Raw genomic sequence first — 13,932 nt, 5'->3', positions numbered from 1 at the left:
CCTGGGGGCATGGATGTGGTCATCTTAGAGATTCTTTTTAGCTCTGAGATGTAAGATTCTAATGTTTACTGTATCTCACTTCCGCTGGCCCTCAGCCATTCACTGTCCCTGTGGTACACTTCCTGCCCCTTGTTCTGGGATTAGACCATTAGCCTCCACATAGCAGTCAGGACAGTACTTCAGTTCTTTCTGTGAAAAGCAAACTTGGATCATGCATCATCCCACCTCTAATACAACGGAACACTTCAATAGTCGTCACTGACCACAAGCATCATGGCTGTAGTTATACATTTTGAGTGTGATTAATTTGATTGGGATTCATTGTTCTCACTTGACTGTAAGTTCCTTGAAGTTGGGAACCCCATTCATTTTTATTCACTGTTGGTTTTCTAGCCTTTGTGTGAACCTGAAATTCAAGACTCTAGACCTGCAGTTTCCACCCCTTTGAATGGTCTTTCGAGATGTTCTGCCCCTCCTTGAGGTCTCTGCCCATCTCTGACCACCTCAAACCTTGACCACGCTGTTTAACATGCACCCCCATCCCATTAATCTGCTTTCTCTTACTTCATGGCACTTATCTCCATCTGAAATTGCTTCCTATGCTTATCTGTTTCTTTCTATTTATTCTTTACTTGTTTAGTGCCTGGTTCCCCAGAGCAGGCTCTAAATTCCTTGAGGATAGTAACTGAGCTGTGCTAATTTCTCTAACTGTATTGCCCAGAACAGGACTTAGCATGGTGGGTGCTCAATCAACATATGTGAAAGGAACAGAACGATTATGTGAAAAGTGTTTTCTGATAGAAAAAAGGAAGGAAGAATGGAAAAAAATGGGAGGAAGAAGAAAAAAAGGAAAAAAAATAGAGGTTGAAAATTGTACTGAAGTCTAGGGTGGCCCTTCTTTCCATTGAACGTGGGGAAACATGATGTCTATATTAGATATTGTTATGGCCCCAGTGTTTTTAAGAAAAACAATGACAATAAATGGTCTGAGAGAGTCAGAAGACACTGATGCCAGTTCTGCTCTGTCATGGGGCCAATTTACTTCTACAATGTTCTCTGGTCTAACAAAGGAACAGGGCCAGACCGTCTCTAACGCTCGATTCCCAACTCAAATTCTGTGGCTTTAAACTTTTAATTCTGAAATGTATTTGTTTTATACTGCCCTATTGCCAGATGCCAAAATAATTATATTGAAGATTTAGATTCAACTTTTAGGTAAAATAGCTTAATTGAGACATGTCCAAATCAAATTAACATTTTAAACCCAACTTTAGTCTTTATAAACATTTTAAGACAAATATGTTGATTTTATATAATATTTTCACACCTATGTGATTTACACATTAAGTGGCATATGTATTATATATACAATGTGTTGTATTACATAACATACTATATATACATAACATGTAATAGAATATGTTATATTTAAATACTGGGTATAATTTATAAAACTTACTTGGCAAGTAAAATATAAAAGGTCCCTGAAGGTAAACTAAAGTCATATAACTCTATCAGTATATTTATTCAGATACTTGAACAACTTTGAATCCAGGCTATAGAAGAGTGCCTCCCTCCTCCACTGTGAAACTTAATAGAGATACATTTAATGTATCTGCTTAAAATGGATTCTCCATACAAAAATGTTTCCAACTCTTCATTGCCTTCCAGAAGCTTCTTCTCTCAACCATATGTATTTAAACATGAGCTAGAAAGCAAAGATCTGCATCTGGGTCTCAGTTTTGACAGTATCTTGCAATGGATTATTTTTATCCTGGTATAATAAAAACAGTATTCCTAGATCAGTGATTCAAGACCTTTTCATATTTCAATTTTTTAAAAAAACATACCTTTTTGGGGTATTTTCACTGAGTTTTTGTTTTGTTTTGTTTGGCCAGGAAAGGCAAATCACATTTGGGAGGCTATGAGAACTTACTGAGCTATAAATGTGTATGTAGGACAAGGAAGATACAATTCATACACATGCTCACACATTTACACAGGTGCTTCACAGACTCCCATCTGAGTGAAAAAGATAAATGCTACCATTTCCTTTATCTGCATTATTGGTGAACCTGGTAGTTGATATTATCTCTAAAAACCATATTGCTTAACTGCATTTCTATTGGGATTCATTGGTATAATTAAGACTTGAATGGTTTGAAATATTTCAGAAACCGGCAGTGAACATTCTTTCCTTTATCTAAAACGGTAGTTCTGTTTCATCTGAAATTGTTTTCTATAATTTCCCTCTCCACCCACAAATGACCTTCTTTTTATACTTATGGATCTACTCACTCATGAGCCCGTGAACTGTCAGTACACTTCACAGAAGCACAGGAAACCATACTGCTAATGCTCCCCTGGCACTGAGGGACTATCATTGGTGTTCTAAACGGGAAACTATTTACTTTTTATTACTAATGATTTTTTTAATAATTTCCACAATTTAAAATGTGGTTAGAATGCTACTGGTAGTTGAAAGCTAGCAACATGATTTAATATTTTTAACATGTGATCTGGTTCTTGTTACAGTGCTTCAAAATTTTCAGTATCATTACTCATGTTATAATATCATCTGTAATAATATATTAAGCAAAGTCACTGGCAACGAAGTTTTATATCACAATTTCTTTTGACACATTTTTGAGTCCTAGATTGACCATTATTTTATATGAGTTTTGTTAGCCATCGCTTTTTCCTTCATCTAACGTGAAATAACATTTTTTTCTCTTCTCAGTCATTTATGAGGATGTTTATTTTACCGTTTCTAACATTCAAGGGTCTTTCTTGTATTTCTTTGTATTCTGTTCGGTGGAGCAGAAAATCTGTCTCAGTTTCAATTTCTCTTTTGTTCCCAGAACTTCCCCGCTTCTCCAGTGCCGAAGTGGAAAAATAATTTCCCTTCTTGCACCATACACAGGTCCAAAGTCCTGTTTTTCACCATGTTGCTCCAAACAGCAAATTTTCTAACCCACAAGAAAAGAGAGCACCAAAGTGCTAACTTGCAAGTCTACAAGGGTCTGAGAACAATTGAAAATAAATTCCCACAATGGGGATTAGTCCTTAGCAGTTCACTGGACATCCTGAGGTGTGTGTGGAAGCCAGCTAGGGCACCAACCTGTTAGCAGACACATAGGTGGCCCAGCTCAGAAGTCATGGGTTCGTTGTCATGGAGAATGAAAGGCAAATTGAAGACATTAAAAGGCAAGTAGCAAACAATCCAGTAGGCTAAGCCAGGGATTTGGGAGTCTCCCAAGGTTCCTCCCTTCCTCATTCCCTGCGTGAGTCATTTTTCCAGTCTGTCCACACCCATTCACCCTTCTTCTATGGGCCGCCACCCCACACTCCCATTCACCCTCAAGCTGCTGCCACAGGATCTTTCTGAAATACAAATCCAAACTCTACCTACCTATCCCCTTGCTGTATAAACTCTTCCATTTCATCATGATTTTCAGAGTAGAGACTCCTGGGCTTAACACAGACCTGCTTTTGGCTCATCTCCTGCCACTCCCCTACACTTACCCTTCCTTCCCCTCTAACAGGAAGGCTGATAGGCCCGTTGTATTGACCATGCTCTTTTCTTCACTCGTCCAGCCCCAACTCCCTTTCCATCTCGCTAATTCCTATATACCTTTCAAGGCACCTGTTCAAAATAACTCCTCCAGGAAGCCTTCCCTAACCTTCCTCAGGCCCCCTTGGGCTTGCCTACACCATCTTAGCATTCACCCCTCAGGCAGAGTTAATTGGTTTGTCTCTTTCCTAGTGGAAGTATCATCCTTGACTGTGTAGGGACTGTGTTATCCATTCTTGTAGCTCTGGCATAGCAGGCATTCGATGTAGTTGTTGCAGTGAATGCCGAATTAGAAGGAAGGAAGTCCTCACAGCTACTAATTGGCAGATAGAGAATGCCCATTCCTGTCCTCTGAGAAAGTGTCAGTGTCCTCTTAATCTACTTCAGCTGTGTGTGTGCTTGGGTACTTCTTAATGATTAACACTGATAAGTAGGGCCATCTAATTAATTAATTAACTAGTTAATTAATTAATTAATTTGTATGGAAGGGAGCAGTGCACAGTATGCACAGTACTAACTCAGTGTTTTGTGGATCTAGTCAAGGGTCAGAACTCAAGTCTGTTATTAGTGCCTCTGGGCTTATTTCTGAACCTTAGCACCTTTCATGATTTTTTTTCCTTCTCCAGAAGCCAGCCGCACCCTCTTTAACACAACTTAATAAAGTTGTAGGAAGAACACTGCACCTTACCTACCATTTCATTCCAGATTGTGTCCAAAACATGGAACCAATGGTTTAAATTAGATTCATTATTGAACAAGTTATCAAAATTCCTTAAATCCAAAGGAAATTCTGCCCCCAAATCTCCAAAACATTATCACATCACATTAACCCCAAATTCTTTCCATTCAAAGGGAAGCCAAGTTACATCTTACAACACCCAATGAATTATGATTCGGGGCTGTGGTTTCTTTTGCTCCAACAATAATATGACTTATGTGCCTTAGAATATTCCAGTATTTCAGAAAATGGCATTTTATTTTTAAAGAAGGGGCTGTGCTTTTCTATAAATCATGTAACGCGGAGTTGGGAAGAAAGGGTTTTACATTCCAAATATTATTTACAAGCTAGACGGGAAGCTGGAACAGGAGTTTTTGTGCTTGTGTGACAATCAGTTTCACTAAGGAACTGCAAAACTGCGCACACGCCGTTACTTGAGGCAGACACACACTGGCAGCCTTGCAGATGTTTTTCCCGCCTGTGAGCCATCCAGGTTCAAAAACTGTGTGGTGCAATTTAAGGCGGCAGCCCCATCCGATCCTTACCGTTTCATGCCGATCGGATTCTCACCTTCAACCTAACCTTGCCGGCTTCCTTATAAAAGACCCATCCACCGGCCTCTTTAAAAAAAAAAAAAAAAAAAAAAAAAAAAAGAACCTATTTGTCCGCCCGGCTGGTCGGAAGGAGCAGAAAGTAGTAGGGGTGCGTCCCGTTTGCACTATAGCTCGGCTGCAATAATGTTGAACGTGTAAGATGGAACATACCACCGGTTGGCTGCGGGGATGCACCTCGCCAGCGCCGGCTGCGGTTTCCTTTTGCTCGGTGCGCCGACCCGCGAGCGGCCACGACCACCCCTTGCGGACTTTGTTCGGTTGAGGGGCGCCAGGGCGGCCCGGGGAAGGGCGGGAGGGCGGCGGAAAGTTGAAGAGCGTTTTTTTCGCGGCCGCGTGCGTCCGGGAGCTCGACGAGTCCGCCCCGGGCTTCCTGGTGGGGCTGGGCTGGCGGGGGAGGGGCCGCGCAGCAGCAGCGGAAACCAGACCTCGGCGATAAGAGGCTGCACAGCGACATGCAACAGTCTTTCCACTGCAGCTGAATGAGTTGTGGCGCTCACAATGCTCCCGTGACCGGGAACTGACAAGTTCAATTTTAAATCGCGGGCCTCTTGGAATCAGGACTCCCACAATGCCTTGGGCACTCGGTCGGCAGTCGGGCTGCCTCTGAAAAAAAATGTGAGAGGTAAGTTTCCCTGTTCACAGTTTCCTCGCGCTGCTCCGCTGCTCTGCATTGTTTGTACTCTTTCGGGGCTGTACATGGCTGAAGGAGGAAGTGAGAGGAGGCTCCGGCCGGCTGCGTCTCGTAGCGGCAGCGGCTGGCTCGCCGCGGTGGAGGCTTCCCTCTCGCACACCAGCCCGAGCTGGAGGGAGAGCGGGAGGTTGCAGCTGCAGCCCAGCTCCGAGCCGCCCTTCCCGGGGCTCTGCGGACACTGTCAGAGCGCAGCCAGCTTCCAGCTTGGCAGCCGAGGCAGAAAGAGCAAGAAAGAAAGAGAGAAAGAGGCGGGGGGCGGCGGGGGGTGGTGGTGGTGGGGGGGGGGATGAAAGAAACAGGTGCGTGGAAGTGTACTTACAACTTAATGACCTTCGTTAGGAGGAGACGCGAGCCCATCAGACGCGAGCCACGGTGTCTCCCAAGAGATCCCGCATCCCTGTCCCCGGGGGCTGCCATCCAGCCCCGGTTTTCATCTGGGCCAAATATGTGCACGCAAAGGTTAATTCTCTGCCTGCTACCCATAAATTACGCATGACATGTTTAGCTGGGCTTCCTTATATGGAGAGTGCTGTATTTCAGTCCAGTTTGCCTTTTGCCAAGTTTACAGGGCGGAAGACGCCCTGCATGAGAGGGCTCCTCTCCCCCCCCCCCCCATCGTTTTGTAGTGCGTCACTCAAAAACTGTAAGAAAAGTAAGTATAGACGCTCTCTGGGTGGAGCCGCAGTTGGTTGAATTGCTTTCACGAAAGGTTGAGGAGGGAAAGTAGTTAGTACTTGGGTTCTGGTTTTTAGACAAAAGCAGGACAAATATGTAGTCCCCCCCCCACCCCCACACTTTTTTTTTTTTTTTGAAACGGAGCCGGAATCTGTTATTGGTAGTAATGTGTCATGTGAGAATACTTTGATTCCAGAGCTTGTAACACGAGCAGGTATATGGTGGAGCTTGTGTTGGCCCCTCTCACGGCACTTTACAACTACAGGGGTGTTGCTACAAGAGTCATTGTGTTCTTAAGTCTCTCCCTGGCCCCGAGAGTAGACGGCTGCTGCTGGGATTTGATGGTGTGTTTCCGTGGAGTGTGCTTCCCTGGGATTAAAACGGAGTAAGAAGCTGCCAGAAAGGTTATTTGCCACTGTCTTTACTTTGTGTGCCCCACCAGCACAGGCACAAACGATAGCAGATGGATGGTAAAACTCTGCCGTCCTCTGAGGCGTTTCTTAAACAAATTAATACACCCAGAGAGAAGTCATAATTAATGCCCTTTGGATTTGCAGGCCCTCTGCAAGGCGCTTTGAAATCCTACACCCGTGGACGCCGTGTTCCTCCCTCCTGGGTTTGAACACAGTGTCTGTTTATACACAGAGGGTATTTAGTACATAACTAGTCTATACCCGCATAAGTAATCCACTCCATGTTGTCTGTGTGGGTTCCTGAGAGCGTTGCTGTCTCTCCTTGTCTTGCTGTTGAGATAGGAGGAAAAAAAAAAAATCACTGAGGCGATTAAAACGGAAGTTCAAGGACTGTGAAACTCATCTTGAGAATATTTAGTTCAATACTTAGAATGCCTTAGCTGTAGAGTTACAGCCAGAGACACTGAATAAAGTTACTTTGTAGCCTGAGAAAGCACACTGTTGACACTTGTATCTTTGCTTTCTTAAAGTCGGTGGGTGACAGCTATAGCTAGAAGCTGTTTTTTTAGGAACCTGACAGTGTTCTGATTCTCATCCATGTGGTGTATTTGCATGGCGGTGAAATTCTTTTGGATTATTGTGTTGGTAGGGCTTTTTTTCAAGATGTAGACATAGTTTTTTGTTTTATTTGTTTAATGGGGGGGTTTCCCTCACCGAGCACTACAAAAGTTTGCCTTTTGTGTTTGAGGGAACAGGTTAGGTCAGCACCAGAAAACCTGTTCATCCATCCGTCTATAATTACAGTGTCACTTAAGACATAATAATCAGGTTTTATTATTACTAAGAGCCTCAGAAAAGCTCGCATGTGCCTAGTTTAATTTTTTTTTTCTCATGTTACTAAGAACAAATTTGTGTGCAGATACACATCGAGTGTGGTACTCAATGCAGCCATGCCAGTGGAGAATCCAAAGTGTTTCATGGTTTAAAATATTATTGCTTGTGTTTACATTTCCACATTTGAGGCAAACTTAAGACTCCAAGTTGAATTCATTAAATTCTGTTTCCAGCATTCTGTTCTTCCTCTGGGCACAGAATTCCTATGAAATGAAGCACTGGGTTCTGTTCCAGACCAAGAACAGAGTATCCCAAGGTTTCTCCTGGGGTGAGGGGAAGAGTCAAATCATATTTCTCATTGAAGCAGGGCGTGTTACTTTATTATATAAAATCTCCTATTTTTATTGTAAGCAAAAAGGTTGCCCTTGGCCTTTATCGGTGTTGCCGTTCCTTAGACCTGTGTTTGATATCTCTATTTATGAAAACAGAGAATAGCCTTTTGCTGCACCTTCTGGTTTTCTGCTTGGTGACTGAAGATGCACAGGTTCGAGAACATCTCAGATCTTGCTTAGAAGAAGCTAAAGAGAATAGGTCGCTGGGGTTTCTTACGCCCTTAAGAGAAAGTCATCAGGGTGTGCAATAGAAAGGCAGGGTGAGGGGAGTGAAGGAAGGAAGCAGAATCTATTCACTTAAATGTTTGGTTCAAAATAAAATCCTAGCAGCAATGCTGATCATAGAAGATATTACATAGGAAGATTTTGAAGTGATGGCCTTTTAGGCTCAAGAGCTTCGTATTTTTGGAAATCCAGAATTGCCACCCAGTGCGGTAGCCACTAGCCACATGTGGCTGTCGAGCATTTGAAATGTGGCTAGTTGGGACTGAGATTTGCTCTAAGTGTAAAATACCTTCTGGATTTGGAAAACTTTGAATGAAGGGAAGAATGTTAAGCATCTGATTCGTATTTTTAATACTGATTATGTGTTGCAGTGATAATATTTTGGATAGATTGGTTTCAGTAGAATATTCAGTTAGATTAATTTCACCTGTTTCTTTTTACTTTTTTAAAATACGACTACTAGAAAACCTAAAGTAACAAATGTGGCTTGTATTACATTTCTATTGGACAGTGCTGTTCTCAAATAGATCAGGGGAGCAGAATTCTGAGAGAAAGCCTCGCGAGTTTGCTGGTTAAAATAATAAAACTGACTTTTATTTTCACAAGCTAAAAAAGTATATTATACACACAAATACCTTGTCTTTCTTATCCATTGTAACCAAAATCTAAGAAAACACACTACCTAACATCTATTTTTATTTCCTCAAAACTACTATTTAGTTTAGAGATTTAATGGTGAGGTAGTAATAACAGAGAAAAGGCTTATAATTAGTGGATGAGTCCTAACACCTCTCAAAGGCCAGAATAGAGTATGATTGCTACTTAGGAACATTTTAGAGACACTATAGCTATCATTGTCCTGAAGTTACCAAACATAAACGAGTCACTAAAACTTATTTTAAAATAGAGTTTTTGGTAAATAGCAATTATCCTCAAATGCTTAATATGTATTTTCCTTTCCTATGACTTTCCTTCCTTAGAAAATAAAAACATCAAGTAAATCCAAACAAACTCCTGACCGAATTGTTAATTAATAAATTCACAAGAATGAGATTTTCACTTGTGTGGTATAAGGCATTGTTTTGAATATTAGGAAACGTAAAAATATGTTTCTGTGGTAATACGGGCTTTCAGGAATTTCTATACACGGAGACATTGTCTTTATAATTTGAACACATTCTTGAGAAAGCATCTGACTAGCAAACAAAGCACAATGGCATAGGTCCTGGAAACATTCCCCTCAGATATTTTCATAACTGAAGTCCATTTTGCCATACACAGTGAGTGTTAAGCTGAAAAATGCGCTTCTTTTTTATCCATATAAAGCATGCTTACTTTTATTTCCTTGAAGGATGCCAAAGATATAGGACGGGATGGATGTAGTGGGTTCTTTCCACGGGCAGGGCAGGTTTTAGAGAACCTCAGAAGAGTTGCCTCCTGGCTTGGTGCCATCTTGAATCTGTCTCCCACTATATGAGGCGTGACTGCCATTAGTGTCGATGCATGTAGGGAGTGTGGGGGGAACCATGATCCCCATTAACTTCGCATATCATTTCTGATGAGTCATGGAGCATATTCACTAATGGTTGGAGAGATATTGATTGCAAAGCAGAGAATTCAAGAACAGCTATTGACATGTAGCATTAAGTGTCTCTAGACATATTTTATATTTTTAGATTTGAGATAGGGAAATTGATTTTTATGTAGTGTTTTTCATATTATACAAATATATATTTATATAAACATTACAGCTATATCCTGGAAAAAAACACTTAGCAAATACATGTTTATGGGTTTTTACATATTATTATTAGTTTTTAATGACTCTAGTACCTCTTTTATGGACAATTATTTACGTTTTCCAAGAGACATCTTAACACGGGTGCCCGTGACATCCATAAAAATGAAGAATCTTGAAAGCATTTATGTTATAGTATTAGGCATTGTATAGTTGACACTTTTCCCACTGTTTTTGAGGGCTTATTCAGGTTTCTGTGATTATCCTTTGCTAAAACAGTTCAGGATGTAATGATCTCATGATGAAAGGTAGCCATCTTGCATGGAGTGAAGAATTCCTTTTCCACTGAGATCAACTCTTAAAAAGGAGATGTTTCTGAAATAACTGTTATGCTTCCAGTAGTATGTATACAGCAAAAGAAAAACTGTCATCTCCATGGGCGTTGTTTTAAAAATTGAGAAGTATAGGGGTGCCTGGGTGGCTCAGTTGGTTGAGCGTCCGACTTCGGCTCAGGTCATGATCTCTCAGTTCATGAGTTCGAACCCCGCGTCAGGCTCTGTGCTGACAGCTCAGGGCCTGGAGCCTGCTTCGGACTCTGTGTCTCCCTCTCTCTCTGCTCCTCCCCTGCTCACACTCTGTCTCTCTCTCAAAAATAAATAAGATTAAAAAAAATTTTTTTAAATAAAAATTGACAAGTATATCTTTTATATATCCAAAGAGGTGAATAACAGTTGATGAGGTACATACTCACGCATGTGGACACAATTTTTATGTGAGTGTGTGAAAGCTAGGTGTGCCCGAGACAATGCTAATAATTTATTCAAATAATCTGGATGTTAAATAACATCAAAGTATTAAAAAGAATTGTGCTAAATAGCATATAATCTAAAGTCAGTGCAGATATCAACTCCTGTCCCTCTTTAACTGATACTTCTTCCTCCAAAGAATTTTTAAAAGGAACTTACATTTAACAGTATATTTTCATTTTTAAAACAGCTTGGGAGCTATTAAGAATGAACTTGTTTTAAAGAGCTAACAAGATTCGAGTATCATGGGAAAAAGTTTAATCATATGAAATAAACATCACAGTCAATTTGAGAGATTTTATTTTGTATTGTTGATTTATAAGTGAATATGTGTTGTGGCAAAAATAGCAAGCTAGGCTCAGTGAAATCTACCAAACTTAGCCAAAGTACACTTGTTCAAAGGAGTAGCAGTCTGATAGCAGAAGTTAAGAGTTTTGAAAATAACTGTAAGTAGAAAGTGAGATTTCATAAACAGTGGCTTGGTAACATGGTTTTGGAAGTTCAGATAAGGAAAACTAAGTCTTAATGTAGCCCTGACCAATACATATAATAAAGGAAACAGTCCTAATGCATAAATAATGGGGAAAAAAAAGCTATTCTTCATTTTCCAACCATACAAAAATATTCTATTAAGCCAGTTTTAATTATATATATTCAGTGAATATTTCCATATTTCTCATGCATTTATACTTAGCATCCCGACACGGGATTTTTGTATGTGTTCTAGTCCATTTATCTAGTTCATTTTTTTAGTAGAAACATACGGATTTCCAAATGTCCTATATGAGAATAATTGATAGCTTTTGCCATCAGTTTTACTGTTGAAGCACCAAATAGTTACTATGTGTCAGGAGACCAGCGTGGGTAATGAATGAATTTGAACAGTGGATGGAGAGAAATTGCCAAAGACTAGGTTGAAAGTAAACTGACAGTGACAGTGAGGTTGTTTACAATGAGGTTGTTTTCTAAAAATCTATATATTAAAGTTAAGAAGTGGAAATCATGCTAAAATGTATTGAAAAAGCAGTGATTTCCTTTTGGGAAAAGAGATGTATAAAGCGTGATGAGCAGCATTGAGAGAAGTATCTATTAGCCAGGAGATTTTAATCAGAAACAGCCTGAGTATCCAGTCTCATGTGACATTGAATAAAAGAGAAATGAAGAAATAAAAGCAGAAGGTACTGAATGATGGTTTCAGACACAGGTATAATTGTCCCAATTAGGAGTACAGTTTTGTGGGTTTTGAAAAATAATAAATGCTTTAAGTAGATAGTCTGTGGAACGTGTGGCAACATCATCTATACCTTCTTATTTGAGTTTGCAGCATACTAACATCTGTCTACAGTGATGGTGACTGAACAGACTCTTCCAGAAAATGCTAAAAAGTGTGGTAACAATAATATGTGCAGTGGGAGTGTGAGGAAATATAAACAGAGACTTTACAGTTTAATAGTCAAAACACATCACAAGCATGTTAAATAGCAAGAATGCCAAAATAAGGCATTATGCAGTTCATATTTAGAACATCGTTAAAGGCATTTTTTGAACTTGATTTAGAGTTAGAACTTACAAGACCAGTCAGAGCTTATAGTATCTACAATTTGTAGTCCTGTGTCTGGCAATCTGTTTGCCAGCATTGTTGATGGTAGTAGTAATGAGACATTCACATTTTATTTGTTTCTGCCCTTCTCTGATTGCAAGAAAAGAATTACTTTTGCAATGACCTTTTAGCACTCCATGTGGATGGGTAGCTCTTATCCTAGCAGAAAGATAGTCTGGGGTCGGTGGTGGCAGTCCGGATAGGTGACAGATACAAAGAAAGGAAGGCATAGAGGCCTGCTGTCCGGCAAAAGTTGTTGGGAAAAGCCCTGAACCATTGGCTGGACTTGTGACTCAGCATTCCTCAGCCAAAGGCCCCCTCATTGATATTTCTCTTTACCAAATTTTAGTTTCAGGAAGTAGTGTACGAAAAGATACATCAGTTCTTATAAACAGCCTCTAAGTTCGTTTTGAAAGCCCCAGTGTTTGTTGCAGTGCAAGCAGAACAACAAAAACAGACCTCACTGGGGGAGAACTTTTGAAAAGTGGAACACGCTCGGCAAATGTAGGAGGTGATACCAGTGTTACTGTTATCATTTTAAAATTTCCGGTTCTGGGTATACTTACTGCATTTTTGTCTGTGTTTTGAAAGGAACAAATGACTTTGTTGGTTGGGGGGTGGGGGGGTGGGTAGGCATAGAGAAGCTTCACAATGTATAGACTTTATTTTATACCAGATCTGACTGGATATGTGATCTGGGAACAACCATTGACTCCTTCCAGTCCTTAAGTTCTGTATCTGTGAAGTTCTAAACATATAAATAATAATTAGTAGAAGTTGTACTTTGCTGTCCATTTCTTTATAAAATAGCTCATTTAATCTTTTTCTGCAGCTGTAAAATAGGCCTTATGACCTTTATCTTCAGGATTAAGTAGCATGGCTAGACAGCTCTTTTTGTCATTTGTAGAATTATGAGGCTTGTTTTCTGTCTTTATTCAAATGTCCATGTTTTTAACCAATTGGAAATGGTCTATAAAGAATAGTAATGAGGGTAAGAACTGTCATGGTGATTACTTACATTTTGGACTGTTTCCTATGTGCCAGGGTAAGATGTACAAATCAATTCATGTATTCCTCAGAACAACCCTGTGCGATGGTTACTGTCGATATCTCAGCTTCGCAGATGGGGAAACCGAGGCACTGACGGGTTAATAGTCCCGAGTGGCGTCGCTAATGAGTAGCACAGCAAGGAGTTGAACCAGGGTGGCCCAGTTCTAGAAGCCATGTTTGTACGTGAAAGAATGAAAGCAGATTTAAAGAATGCTTGTGTTAGTGTGAATGGGAGATCAAGACCGCAGACATTTGGAATACTTTAGCAGAGTCGCGCTTGCTCCAGTGTTTGGGGAGGCTCGGAAAGAATGAACAGAAAGAGGATAGAGAGAAAAGGCATAGGGGGAGGTGGGCAGCATATAGAGTAGGGAGAAGGGAGGAATTAGGTGGGAAAGGAGGTTGGCACTACGCGTTGGGGGGCATTGAGAAACAGGTGGTACGAGTTTGACACCCAGCTGGGAACGTGAGACGTTTGGCCAGGCGCGTAACCCGACAGGGACCTATTCTAGTGACAATTTAGAGGAAGGATAGGACGCACAGGATGAAGTAGAGATTGTAGGAAAGAGATGAAGGACTGAGGGAAATGATGGGAAGTGACAAGG

General features: G+C 40.7%; 1 protein-coding gene across 14 annotated transcripts in view; it reads left to right on the top strand.

Annotated features, from left to right (window-relative positions):
* The window catches only part of MBNL1 (muscleblind like splicing regulator 1), a 207,503-nt gene that overhangs the window by 18,198 nt on the left and 175,373 nt on the right, over positions 1–13,932 (top strand). For 5 of the 14 annotated variants that reach the window (XM_045037420.1, XM_006936326.5, XM_045037421.1 and 2 more), the window contains exon 1: positions 5,361–5,528. The exons of 2 other annotated variants lie outside the window; for them this stretch is intronic. The gene's annotated coding sequence lies outside the window, so the exon portion shown is untranslated. Of the gene's footprint in view, positions 1–5,357; positions 5,529–13,932 lie in introns of those variants that run through there. 7 more of the 14 variants (XM_019810554.3, XM_019810551.3, XR_002144780.3 and 4 more) reach the window with 6 other exon arrangements.

The sequence above is a fragment of the Felis catus genome, chromosome C2 (genome assembly GCF_018350175.1).
Source record: "Felis catus isolate Fca126 chromosome C2, F.catus_Fca126_mat1.0, whole genome shotgun sequence".
Classification (NCBI taxonomy): Eukaryota; Metazoa; Chordata; class Mammalia; order Carnivora; family Felidae; genus Felis; species Felis catus.
Note: the sequence above shows the minus strand (reverse complement) of the source record. Positions and strands in the feature narration are given on the sequence as shown.